We start from the raw sequence: 13,503 nt of genomic DNA, 5'->3' as shown, positions 1-13,503 counted from the left end.
ACCTAAAAGTATGAGCTGTTTCAGTCCAGAGCTAAGCTCTACAAATGCATATTCTTTGCTGGTGAGGCACAGAAGAGGGCCTCTCATCAGTGGTCTCTGTCTGTATAATATTGCCTTCTAATCTATTTGATAATATTACAGTCAGAGAAAAATATGTTCCTTGAACAAGTTAATGTACCTGACCAATTTACATTCTTACAATATTTTCACAATGGGGAGTACAAGATTTTTTGGTCTTTCTAGCTCTCGTATGCCATTTATGGCATGCCATGCCTTCAGCCAGTTGAGCAGTGGAGGGCAATAAGATGTCAGAAGTTTACTAGGGTTACCCCTGGCAGGCCACCACCACTATATTTATCTGTGCTTCCTCAGGTATGGGCAGCTGCAGCTCCCATTGGCTGTGAAATGCAGTTCAGAGCCAATGGGAGCTGTGGGAAGTGGTATCCCAGGATTTATCTAGACTACCAGGAACAGTCAAAAGATTGCACTTCTTCCAATCACACTTTCGAAAGCAGAGTTGAAAGAGGATATGCAGATTCTGCAGGAATTTGCATATCTTCTTTGGATCACACTTTTGAAAGCATAGCTTTCGAAAGTGAAAGTAGTTGAGATGCAGCATTTTTGGCGACCCCCCTTTGTCAAAAAACTTCTTTTCCTCAAAAATTGAGGTTTACGCTGCTTTTCAACAAAGGGGGAGAGGGTCGCTGAAAAAGCTGCATCTAAACTACTTTCACTTTCGAAAGCTCTGCTTTCAAAAGTGCGATCCGAAGATATGCAAATTCCTGCAGAATCTGCATATCTTCTTTCAACTTTTCCCAGTAGTCTAAATAAGCCCTCAGTCCGAACCACTTCCCACAGCTCCCACTAGCCAGGAATGGTTATAACCATTATTTACAGCCAACAAGTGCTGCAACCATCCATCCCAGTAGAGGTGCAGTTAAATATAACGGTGATGATCTGCCAGTACCTAACCTTGGCAAACCATGATAGATGTGGTGGAATCTGCATCCCTACAGGTTTTCAAGTCCCAGCTTGACAAAGCCCTGGCTGGGATGATTTAGTTGGGGTTGGTCCTGCTTTTAGCAACAGGGTGTTGGACTTGATGATCTCCTGAGGTCTCTTCCAACCCTATTGATTCTATTATTCTATTATTCTAACTGGATGTGGTCTGTGAGCTGGTATTTACCCATTGTTTCAGTAGAGGCTCACCACATGCAACTGTCAAAATGAGTCTTTGGGTGACAACAAAATGTTATAACCACCTCTCACATTTGGAATCAACTTTAGCTTTTCCCTTCTATTATCTTGAAAGGAATGTTCTAAAGTAAGAAATGTGACAAATGATATCAATATCTGCCACATATAGCTAAATTAGTTCATGGATTTATAAAGTATAACCTGTTCTTTGATCATTGGGACACCCAGTAAGAAAACTGTCTCTTTAAATCAGCAAAGTGTCTCCACACCATGCCTTTGCTTATGAACCTTTGGCCCCTCCCCTCCATGGGCTCCAGAATGCCTTTCCCTCCTCACAAATATCCCATAACCCTGCTTAGGGGGACACCTAACTAGTTTAATGTATCTACATGATGAGCTTGACTGTTTCCAATCTGCTCAGGAATGGTAAAACAAACATGATAAACCATCTTTATACCCAGCTAATCCTGAGGTTAACAGGGACATAGCCAGTGACCCGACAGAGTGGGGGGAGGAAGGGTGGCAGTATTTTTGGTTGCCTGATAAGAGCCCCTAAAAGTTATTGCAGCACTTTGGGATCAAAGAGGCATTCAAATGCACAATGACACCATTCCTCCAGGGACATCCTAAACTGGAGATTAGGAGGAGATGGCACAGATGTTAATTACTTACTATGGAGTCTGTATTCCATCCAATAATTACCCCCACAGAAAACCCTGAGAGTACCAGATTCTCCAGTGTTCCAGATACTTTGTGCTGTCAGAATAGAGGCAAGAATCTGTCCCCATGTATTTGAGATTCATATATTTCAAAGCTACAAGGGACCATTGTTATTGTTGTGGGACCAATTATTTCCCCAAATAATTCCTAGCACACATCTGTTAGGAAAGCATCTAATCCTGGTTTAAAAATGGTCAGTGAGGGACAGGCCATCATGACTCTGTGTAAATTTTTCCAATGTAGATTTGTTTTCAAATAGAATAAAAATATGTAAGAGCTCATATTGTTAACAGGCACCTCCCTACAGGCTACAAGTTCTAAAAGTCAAATTAAGCATCTGAAGGTGTGAATTAAGACTAAGGTGACGGAAAGGACTATTTGGGCATCAATATGCTAATGTGTCCTCCCAAAGGCCAGCTGGGCACACTGAGTGAGACACCCAGTAAGACAAAGGTCTTACCCCATACCTTTGCTTATGAACCTTTGGCCCCCTCCTCCATGGGCTCCAGAATGCCTTTCCCTCCTCACAAATATCCCACAACCCTGCTTAGGGGCCCACTTATCTTGGCAGTCCCAGGACACTTCCCAGCAGCCTGATGTACATCCCACTCACCAGCCATTGAGAGAAAAAAATATTTGGGCATCCTGCTGTAACAAATACAGAGAATAGATGCAGATCTGAAGAGTCCCAGTTTGGGAGGGAGGAATCCAAACACTAGGGGATCAAGAGTTAAGTGCAGAGGAGACTCTCAGCCCCTCAGGAACTTAACTTCATTAACTTACCAGACATCTGCAGAACATAGCTGAGGTAGAATTGGGTGTTCTCTGACTCACGACTCACCACTCACCAGCCCGTAGATGTCACCTGTACTTACAAAGTTCAAGTCTTCAAGTTTCTTGCCTTTACAAAGGCAGGCATTGAAATGGCCTAATTGTTCCAAGAGTCCCTTTCAAGGAGCATTCCATGTGAGCGGACAATAGATAACAAATATAAAGTGGGGGGGGAGAGGGGCAGGATAAAGGCATACTGTCAGCTGTGAGAGAGATCCATTTTTTGCCTATGTGGTTTGCAAGCTGTGCAATGAATTAATTGAGAAGAAAAAACAATGATGCTGAAACGATAGAATTAATCATTGGTAGAAGTGAACACTATACTTTTTACCTCCTCCCTGAATGGGAAGATAACCGACAGGAGGTGAAGCAGTGATATGAATCTATAGTCACATGCTTCAGTGCAAGAACACTTTTCCAAATGCTCTGCTCCTCCTAGCTATGGTGATGGTAGGTTTTTAGGGCAGCCTCTTTTGGGAATTCTCTCCCCTCTTAAATCTTGGCTCTATTTCTTTCTCTACTCCATTTGCTGCAATTCAATATGTTTGTTTGCCTTTTGCCCTCTGTTCATGTTCATGTTACTACCTTCAGTCACTCCTAGCTATCCTCTAGTTATGATCTCTCCGTGTAATCATTAGATCACACACAAACTTGAAGTGAGAATATTTTATTACTTTTTGCTTAGAGGATTCCATGAATTTGATAGGATCTAGATGCTTAAATGAAGGTCTGAGACTTTAAGAGGGGCTAGAGAGGTTAGTCAGTTAAAAGTGATTTGGCAAGTACAGAGTTTCACTTTATCTTTACTTATGAGCCTTAAAAACAGCCCTGTACTAAATCCAATCTTAAAAATTTAGGGCTGGGTTTTTTGTGTGAAGCAGAATTGCATAACATCATTCTGGCCCTCCTTTCTAGCTCTCTCAGGTGCATTAGCCTGCCTAATGAAAAAGTAGTCCAGCAATGAAATCACATGTACTTTCCCACTGTGCTCAGTAAACACTTCTATATTAATGATGTGCCAAATGATTTCTCTCAATCTTTAGTTACCTTTAAAAGATGAAAATCATTGTTCACTTCTTTAGATGCACTGATTCTAAAAGGCAAATCATTCTCAATCACCCTTTTAAAGCAAGAAACAAGGGGAAATGATTAAACAAGAAACAGTGCAGTACATTACATAATCAGAAGATTAGAACTAGAAAAAGCAAAAGGTCAATTCACTCATTCTTTCACCATTGTTCCCCATAGAATAAATCCGAGAAAGGAATGTGATCCAGTCACACAGGAGGTTTTCTGGCCTTCATGAACTTTAACAAACTTTCCAAACTGACAGAGAGTTGTGTAAAAGCATCTTTTCTGAATCCATGTTGATTTCATTGGAGAATCAATTGAAAAGAACACCTTCTTTTCCTACAATGTGAAAACAATGAAGAAGATATGAAAAATATTTATTGTATAAAGCTGTTTTTCTACACAAATAAAAGATAATCCAAAACAGTTACCTCTTATCTTAGAGATGGCATTTGCTAGATGGCTTTGGAAATGAATATGTTGCACGCACATTGCAATTTTAAAGCATTTTTAATATTCAAGACCTTGTGGGAAGCTAATTACATGAATCATAAAATCATAGATTCCTAGGGATGAAAGAGACCTCAGGAGGTCATCGAGTCCAATCCCATGCCCAAAGCAGGACCAACCCCAACTCGTAGTGCATGAAGGGAAGCACTATTAAGGGCCTTTAATATAAATTGTGTCAATGTATAGTAAGAAGGCAGTTGTAGGTAGAAGCGTGTGTGTGTGTGTATGTTAGTAGCACCTCTACTGTAGTACCACTCTGCAGAATGGGGGTTTTGTTACTCAGATCTGCTATTTGGATGTTTTTTAAGATCTTGTCATGCTGCTGGAGGTCTAGAAGGTAATGGTGGCCAAGAGTTCCTTCTAGTATCTATGCTTGATTAGGAGTTTAAACTTTTTTAAAAAAAATGTGGATCTTGCTACTGTAAGTCAGGCTTTTGGTAATTTGAGGTTAGATTGCTATATTGCATTTCCAGAGTCTGCACTGTCAGCCATTCCTAAACCTCAAATGCGGCAGAATGTGGTTGCCAATTTGAGTGCTCACAAGAAACCCATTCACACTGTGATTTGCACAGACTCTCAATTTTTCTTGGTACCTTTTAAGATATTGGTTTTTGTGTTTGTCTGACTCTGGAGTTCCCAGCCATGTAAGTGAAATAAAAACCTGAATGATTTAGGTATTGGTAGATGAATTGACTGTCCTTGAGCACCCTGTTGTTAGGGTTGACACCTGATAACCAGATCTCCAAGGCCCTGGCCCTACCTTGCCTCTTCCTCCAAGGCCCTACCTCTATTACTTACTCCTCTGCACCCCTGCATGTAGGATTGCCAGGTGTCCGGTATTGACCTGGACAGTCCGGTATTTTCACCTCCTGTCTAGTTAAAAAAAAAATTCAGAAAATACCGGACACCTAAAACTTTTCTGTTTTTTTTCCCCTGCCAGGAGGCGAAAATATCAGACACCTGGCAACCCTACGACACACTCAGCAACCGGACCTATCCCCCACCCCACCCCGGGCCCCCAGGCCTCCACCCTCAGACCCCGGACCCCCTGCTTACCTGGTTCCGAAGGGAAGCTGCCTTCTGGCTAGACCAAGAAAACAAGATGGCTGCTGGCAAAAAACCTAAAGATCTGAAGCAAGGGGAAGTAATGCCTTCCCTGGGTCTTAGTGTTCAACTTCTCCCTCTTCCTATCCCTATTCTGACTCTGCATGAACTTAAAGGGGCATGCTGTTTTAATGCTATTTTATTTTATTTTATTTTATAACTCTCAGTGTCCTTTTTTTTTCTCAACAACTTTGGTCTCCCTCTTTTTTTCCCCCCTCAACAGAATTTTTTCCCCAGTGTTTTTTTTTGGGGGGGGGGGTTCGGTATTTTTGGTTAAACCATCTGGCAACCCTACCTGCATGTCAGAGGTGTCCCTGGATGGAGTGGGTTGATGGACATAGGCCTCCCTACCATCAAATGTTAACTGGGCTTTAGATATGGGTGTTGTTTAGGATTGCCAGGTCCCCAAAAACTAGGCACCTATCAATCCTAATATGGCAGCTGGACACAGAAGCCCAAACTCTGAGGCTTTGTCTACACTGCAGGGTTTTTGCGCAAGAAGTCTTTTGAGGAAGAGTTCTTCCGCAAAAACTTCTTGCGTAAAAGTGCGTTCAGACCTCAAAGCACATCGCAAAAGTGATGTGCTCTTGTGCAAGACAGTGTCTGCGCAAGAAATCTCTGATAGCCATTCATAGAAAGGCCATCAGAGCACCTGTGCTTTTTCCGATAGGGGTTTCCTATGGAGTGTCCACACTTGCCTTTTTGCACAAGAACTCTTGCGCAAAAGAAGTCATTCCTCATGGGGAGAGGAATAATTGTGCCACCAAAAGCCTTCTGTTCTGCTTATTTACTTGCGCAAAAGCATGCTTGAGGTATGGACGCGCCACCATTTTTTGCGTAAAACCAGCTCTTTTTGCGCAAAAACCTTCTTGTGTGGATGTAGCCTGAATGTCCAGGTAATGTCCCGACAATCCAACCTTTTGTGGCTGGAGTGCTCATTCACCTGGTCTTTGTCCTCCTTCTTAAAGGCTTTTTTACAGAAATGTCATACAGGTGCTCATCCAGTCAATACCTTTTTGGGGATATGGGTTTAATCAGAAAAATAACAGAAAAGTAAAAGTCAAAGTCCCATAAGCCTATCCCAAGAGAGGTTATTATCTCAGAGCCTGGGTGAGCAAAAGCACTCCTTAATGGGAGTCCATATTAATGGTTTTATAGGGTACATCTACAAAGTGGGGCTATTTCAGAATACCGGAAATATCTGAAAATAGTTATCCCATGTCTTTTAAATATGCACTGTTTAAAGATAGCACTTCCGCTATTTTGAAATCTATTTTGGCATCCCTGTAAGCCTTGTTCCACAAGTGCTTAAGGGATGTCTTGAAATAGCGCATTATTTCGAAATTTGGCGCTGTGTAGATGCTATTTCAAAATTCAGTCAAAATAAGGTACGCAATTTTCGTTGTGACAAGGTGTAACAGATGTGGAGCTGATATGTAATAATGTTATGAATACAGAGATATAACAATTTTATGAATACTACAGATCATAGAATTATAGAATCATAGAGCTGGAAGAGACCTCAGGAGGTCATCAAGTCCAGCCCCCTATCTAAGGAAGGACCAATCCCAACTAAATCAACCTGGCAAGGGCTTTGTAAAGCCAAGACTTAAAAAACTTTAGGGATGGAGATTCCACCACCTTCTTAGGTAACCCATTCCAATGCTTCACCACCTTCCCAGTGAAAAAGTTTTTCCTAATATCCAACCTAGACCTCTGCCACTGTAACTTGAGACCTTTGCTCCTTGTTCTGCCATCCGTCACTACTGTGAACAGCCTTTCTCCATCCTCTTTGGAACCTGCAGGAAGTTGAATGCTGCTGTCAACCCTCACCCCCCTCACTCTTCTCTTCTGCAGACTAAACAAACCCAAATACCTCAGTCTCTCCTCATAGGCCATGCGCTCCAGTCCCCTAATCATTTTGGTCGCCCTCCACTGGACCCTTTCCAATGCATTCACATCCTTTCTATGGTGGGGGACCAGAACTGGACACAATATTCCAGATGTGGCCTCACCAGAGCTGAATAAAGGGGAATAATCACTTCTCTGGATCTGCTGGCAATGCTCCTCCTAATGAACCCTAATATGCCATTAGCCTTCTTGGCTACAAGGACACACTGTTGACTCATATCCAGCTTCTCATCCACTGTAATCCCCAGGTCTTTCTCTGCTGAACTGCTGCTTAGCCATTCAGGCTACATCTAGACTTCAACCCTGTCAGCAGAGGTATGCAAATCAAGAACATCGAAATTGCTAATGAAGCAGGGATTTAAATATTCTGCACCTCATTAGCATAAACATAGCTGCAGCTTTTTTTCGAAACAGAGTTTTTTCGAAAAACCAGCAGTCTAGATGAAGATATGTCAAAAATAAAGCCTTTTTCTACAGATCCTGTATTATTCAAAAAATGAGGTTTACAAGATTTGTCGAAAAAGGCTTTATTTTTGACAGATCTGCATCTAGACTGCTTTTTAAAAAAAAACAACCCTCAATTTCGAAAAAAAGCGGCAGCCATGTTAATGCTAATGAGGTGCAGGATATTTAAATCCTAGCTTAACTAGCCATTCTGATGTGCCTAATCTACATCTCTCTATCGACACACGCTCAGACCCCAGCCTGTAACAATGCTTGGGATTCTTCTGTCCCAAGTGCAGGACTCTCCACTTCTCCTTGTTGAACCTCATCAGATTTCTTTTGGCCCAAACCTCTAATCTGTCCAGGTCACTCTGTAGCCTATCCCTGTCCTCCAGCATATCTACCTCTCCCCCTAGCTTAGTGTCATCTGCAAACTTGGTCAAACGGGAAATTATTGTATATTGGTTATTGATCTAACTTATATTGGAGTAGTACGATATTTATTATATGTATTTAATATTCATATTAATATAATACTCATTTGAAGGGAGGTGACACAATGGGTTCTCAGATAAGTATACCCAAACATATACTTGAGAGACATTGAGGCAACTTATTAATATCAAAGATCCTGTCTCTAAAAAGCCTTGTTTGCCAAAGAGGGAAGTTTCCAGGTTTAAAGGCCATCAACATTTCAAAAGTGGTTTGCTTTCTATAAAGGGGGGACAAGCTGATTTAGAGCCTTCAGAACAATCAGTAGGTAGTTAGTCTTACCAGTGTCCCAGTGTGAAAGATGATTACATACTAGGCAAGGGTGTGGTCTCTTTTATTGTTCTTAAGATGCATGTTTTTCTATGCAAAACTTTTGGTCTAAATATTTCAGATTGTTTGTCACTGGTTATGACAGTCATTGCTCTGGATGGAAAAGTACTATAGTATGTGAATCTAGAGTAAGATTTGCCAAGGCAATCAGTTAGTACCAGGGGACGGCAGTGCAGGGCGCGTTTTCACTATGGGCTGGATCAACAGGCAGCAATCAATACAACGGGGATAGATTTATTGCATTTAATATAGATGTGATAAATCAACAGCTGACTGGTCTCCTGGTGTTTCCACCAAACTGAGAAATATAAGTAGAGTCAGTGGGAGAGCGTCAGCTGTCAAATTGACACTGTGAAGTTACTGCTGTAAGCAGACCTGAGTGCGTCAACTTCAGCTATGTTATTCGCATATCTGTAGTTGTATACATAAATCGATATGGCATTATAGACAAAGGCTTAGAGTGGAACAAGCATATTATTTCATCCTGAATGGACTGTGTGACAGCTAGAGACCTGAGAATTGGGGGGAATGCATATGACAGAAGGCAGAGAGATGAGTATACTGTCATTCTAGAGATCTTTGGAGTTAAAAGTATGAGCTCCTAAGATATGTGGCTGAGAGCTTTAACAAAATCATATCCTCTGTGGGATTAAGCACATAGGTGGGGGAAACCACAGACACTGGACAGTGAGTTATAAAGTCCAGGAAATTAAATTGTGAACTATTTTCTGTAAATGAGTCCTATTTCAGAATACCAATAAGGCACAAATTTTGAACATTAAAGGCTATTAAGCTTTGGAACAAGTTACCTTGGGATGTGATAGGGTCACCATTTTTCTTCAATCAAGAGTATGCATCTTTCTAATGTACGGTCTTGATGCTGAAATTACTGGGTGAGATTCTTGGGCCTATGCTATGCCAGACATTAGACTAGATGATCAAATCTGCCTTTAAAATGTATGCATCTATGAAACAAAATTATGTCTGAAATTCTGTCTCAATATTTTTGTATGCATTTTAAAATTTTTGGCATAAGACTAATGCATAGAAAAATAGCCTATTGATGTGTCAGACATTTTTCTAAACAACATTCAGAGTCTGCTAAAACATGTTGACTGATTATAAATTATGTGTGTGGCAAGAAGGGGTTCTGAACCTTGTGGGTGAATTAAGAATTAATCAAAATTTTGTCAATCAGCACTCGTTAATGGATATGGTACACACCTTGTGGGAGACCCTCTCCTTCCTGGAAAATATGTCTTTTGTGTGTCAAGAAGCTACATTTTCATGGAGGCAAAGTTAACGCCTATCAATTATGGTCTTGTAAAAACTTGTTGAACCTCATAACCTTGTTATGTTTCTTCTGGAAAGTTGTGAGCGTAGCCAAAATTGCAGAGGCTAATTTATGCATGCTACCCAATCACCATAAGGATCTGCGGTGATCTCTAGATGGCTTCAGTAATGCTAATATCCCATTTAGTTGTGCTAATGGCTAAATGCAAAATGAGTACCCATTATCCATGAGTAGATCACAATGCAATCTAAAAACGGCTATAGCTTGAGCAAACTTTTCTACAGCGGCTGCCATTTTGTGATGGGCTGTTAAACATAATACTCTGTTCCATCCTACCTCAGGCATTTTGCAGATGTATCACTTCAAGCAGTATTTATACAGGTACAGTTGTTTTGAAACAGATCGACATCTCCAAACATGGGTGCCTAAAGACAGTCAAAATGATACATAGTTAGGGTCCTAAATGAGCCTCTCTTTTTACTTCAAGGAAGACTTTTCTCCTTTCTCCCCACCTTTATTTCTTCACTTAGATAATTTATTTTGATTAGATAACTGTGCCTGTTCAAAGTGTATTTAATATCAGTGTGAGTTGGGGCCAGAACTTGAGGCAGCCATTTGGGAACAAATGGACAGAGAGTTCTGAGGAAAGGTGAAAATATAAATGCAAAGATACATGTAATGGCTGTACAATTATTTAGAAAAATAGCTATGAAATCTTTGTGCAGAATGGCTAATAATGGTCCTCTGCCAATCAAAATACAAAATACAATGATTTACATTTATATACAGTTCTTGAGAAATATTATTTTTTCTGCATTTATTAAAATCAACCTTACCTCAAATAGATTAGACTGCCCCTTTAATCTGATTTCCTAGGTACTGTCAATAATTTTTCTTACACAGAAATTCAGTCACAGAGACTACCTAACACAGAAATTCAGTGAGCAAGACTGTCTAAGCAGTCCTGTTCACAAATGCTAAAATATTGTTTATTTGTATTGCAGTAGTATCTTGAGGCTCTGCCGAACTAGATGTTCTACACATATGCATTCTATTAAAAATAAAATAAAAAAATGTTGTGTAAATATACGTACCACAAATGTATACATCAAAGAGCAGATCCTGATCTCAGTTGCAGCAAAATAAAACTCAGTTACATGAGTATAAATACAATGAAATAGACTCACAGCCAGTTGGCTTCGGTGAAGACACTTCTGATATTCTCTCGGGTAACTGAGCTCAGATTCTGGCTCTCTGTTTTCTATTTCTTCAAGTCCTCATCAGAGATATAAAATTTAGAGGTCAAAGGAAACAGCTCCAACTTTACAGAATATTTGACAAAAGGATTTTTTTCTGTGTCCTTTTAAACTGAAGCTCAGTCAAGAATGTGCCAGTTTTAAAAAAATGACACAGCATTTTTATACCACCCTCCATGTATTTTAAATGTGTCAGATATCATGCTGGAAGTCATGGCTGAGAAAGTTGAAACAATATGAGACATGGTCCACGCATGCCATGGAGAGCTATTTTGCTGCCTATGCTTAATGCACTACAGAACAGAGGTTAAAGTCTATTACTAGAGGTTAAATTAAATAAAAAAATAAAGTTTTGTAAAAATAAATAATGATTTCAGGTCTCATTATCTGCTCCACTGCTGATTACTGTGGCTCTTTCTTTCATGAAGAATGCACCTGCTGTGCTGCTGAATGTGCCAGGTATGCCCTGACATTTCAATGACTGATGGGATGTTGATGGGCTATGTCTGCACAGCAGGTTTTATAGAAGGCCAGACGCAAAGCTTGCATTTAAAGATTATTTGCTTTTACCATGGCTTTTCTGGGAATGGAGAGTATAGGAGTCTTCCCCTGAGTTTGAACACACCATGCAGTGGCCAGGGGGAACTCCAGTCTCTGAGCTCAGAAGACTAGCCCTCCACATGTATTAGGGCTACAAAATGGGCCAATCAGCAGGGGAATTTCCAAGGAATATGGATCCTGCATGGTTTCCCTAAGGTAGTCCAGCTCCACACCAATCCCTGCATATGTCTGTGTTTAATGCCACATGTCTGTGAAACAATTTCATATTCAATTTACACTTTGGAAGAAAGCCCTTCATCTCTTCCATCCCTGCCAGACCCTCATGTCAGGATCATGTGTTTCCTTTATAGCTATTGATCATATGGGGAAAGAACAGTACAGCCGAAGAAGGAGCATTTTAATTCATGCTCTTTTGTGTTACAAAGGCAAACTCATCAAGTTTTGGTAGGTAAAGAAAAAGTGGCATTCATTTATTTTTCTCTAAAATATAAGTGCTATTAATCTTTATGCACATATATTCTGTTAGCATTTGGAAATTTACCCCTTTTTATAAATCACCCATATAGCACAAAGACAAATATTAATATCATTATGCAAACATATGCCTTACTACTGTGCCTACAACGCCACATGATTACATAACCTTTCATCTCAAAATGCCCCTGGTAGCACTGAATTCTGACAAACACAAACTTGTGTAGTCCAAGGTAGGCTGCCATAGCAACATAACAGTAGGGTTGCTGTTTCTGGTGCAATTCCTTTATGGGCAGTGCCTGCTCAGATTCTATGTTGTCCTAGAGACTAAATGCCACAGGCCTTCTACGCTAAAAGGACAACACAGTGCAGAGGGTCTTGTGTCATGGGATGCATATTGACTGCAAAGGATTCTGATGTGCCTCCACAAAGGATGGAGTGGAAGAATCTGATCAGAGTTCATTGCCTCCTATATCAAAATGTTGGATGTGTTCCCTTTCTCATGCTCTAAGACTCCCAACACTGCAAACACTCAGGCTACGTCTACACTGGCATGAATTTCCGAAAATGCTTTTAACGGAAAAGTTTTCCGTTAAAAGCATTTTTGGAAAAGTACGTCTAGATTGGGAGGATGCTTTTCCGCAAAAGCACTTTTTGCGGAAAAGCGTCCGTGGCCAATCTAGACGCGGTTTTCTGCAAAAAAGCCCCGATTGCCTTTTTCGCGATCGGGGCTTTTTTGCGGAAAACAGTACTATGCTGTCTACACTGGCCCTTTTGAGTAAAAGTCTTTCAGAAAAAGACTTTTGCCCAAATGGGAGCAGCATAGTTTTTCCGGAAAAGCACTGATAATTTTACATGAGATCGTCAGTGCTTTTCCGGAAATTCAAGTGACCAGTGTAGACAGCTAACAAGTTTTTCCACAAAAGCAGATGATTTTGCGGAAAGACTTGCCAGTCTAGACACAGCCTCAGAGTATGTCTACACTACAGAGTTTTTTTTCAGAGAAACAGCCATTTTTCTGAAAAAACTTCAAATACATCCACATTGCAATCACATTCTTTCAAAAGAAAATCGAAAAAACTGAGTTTTTCCGACATTGGTAAACCTCTTTCTATAAGGAAGAAGGTTTTTTCTGAAAGAGCTCTTTCGGAAAAAGGCATGTGTGGACGGGGAAGAGGGAGTTCTTTTGCAAGAGGAGGAAAGAGGAAAAAGTACAGGTGCCCTGGTGACCATTCTGCCCATAGTAATCACAGCTTACATGCAAGATAGCATCCATTCAGTGTGGATGCTATCTTTTGAAAAAACAGA

At 40.6% G+C, this 13,503-nt stretch overlaps 1 long non-coding RNA gene across 1 annotated transcript; it reads right to left on the bottom strand.

Moving 5' to 3' along the window:
- Window positions 1-827: 827 nt before the first annotated feature.
- On the bottom strand, window positions 828-11,398 carry LOC106731564 (uncharacterized). Its single transcript, XR_001367827.3, has 3 exons — window positions 10,999-11,398; window positions 10,241-10,329; window positions 828-4,158 (listed from the first exon to the last, which is right to left on the bottom strand). It is a non-coding gene; the product is annotated as an uncharacterized LOC106731564 (long non-coding RNA).
- Between the last annotated feature and the right edge of the window lie 2,105 nt (window positions 11,399-13,503).

The sequence above is a fragment of the Pelodiscus sinensis genome, chromosome 1, assembly GCF_049634645.1.
Source record: "Pelodiscus sinensis isolate JC-2024 chromosome 1, ASM4963464v1, whole genome shotgun sequence".
Lineage (NCBI taxonomy): Eukaryota > Metazoa > Chordata > Testudines > Trionychidae > Pelodiscus > Pelodiscus sinensis.
This window is presented reverse-complemented; position numbering and strand designations above follow the sequence as displayed.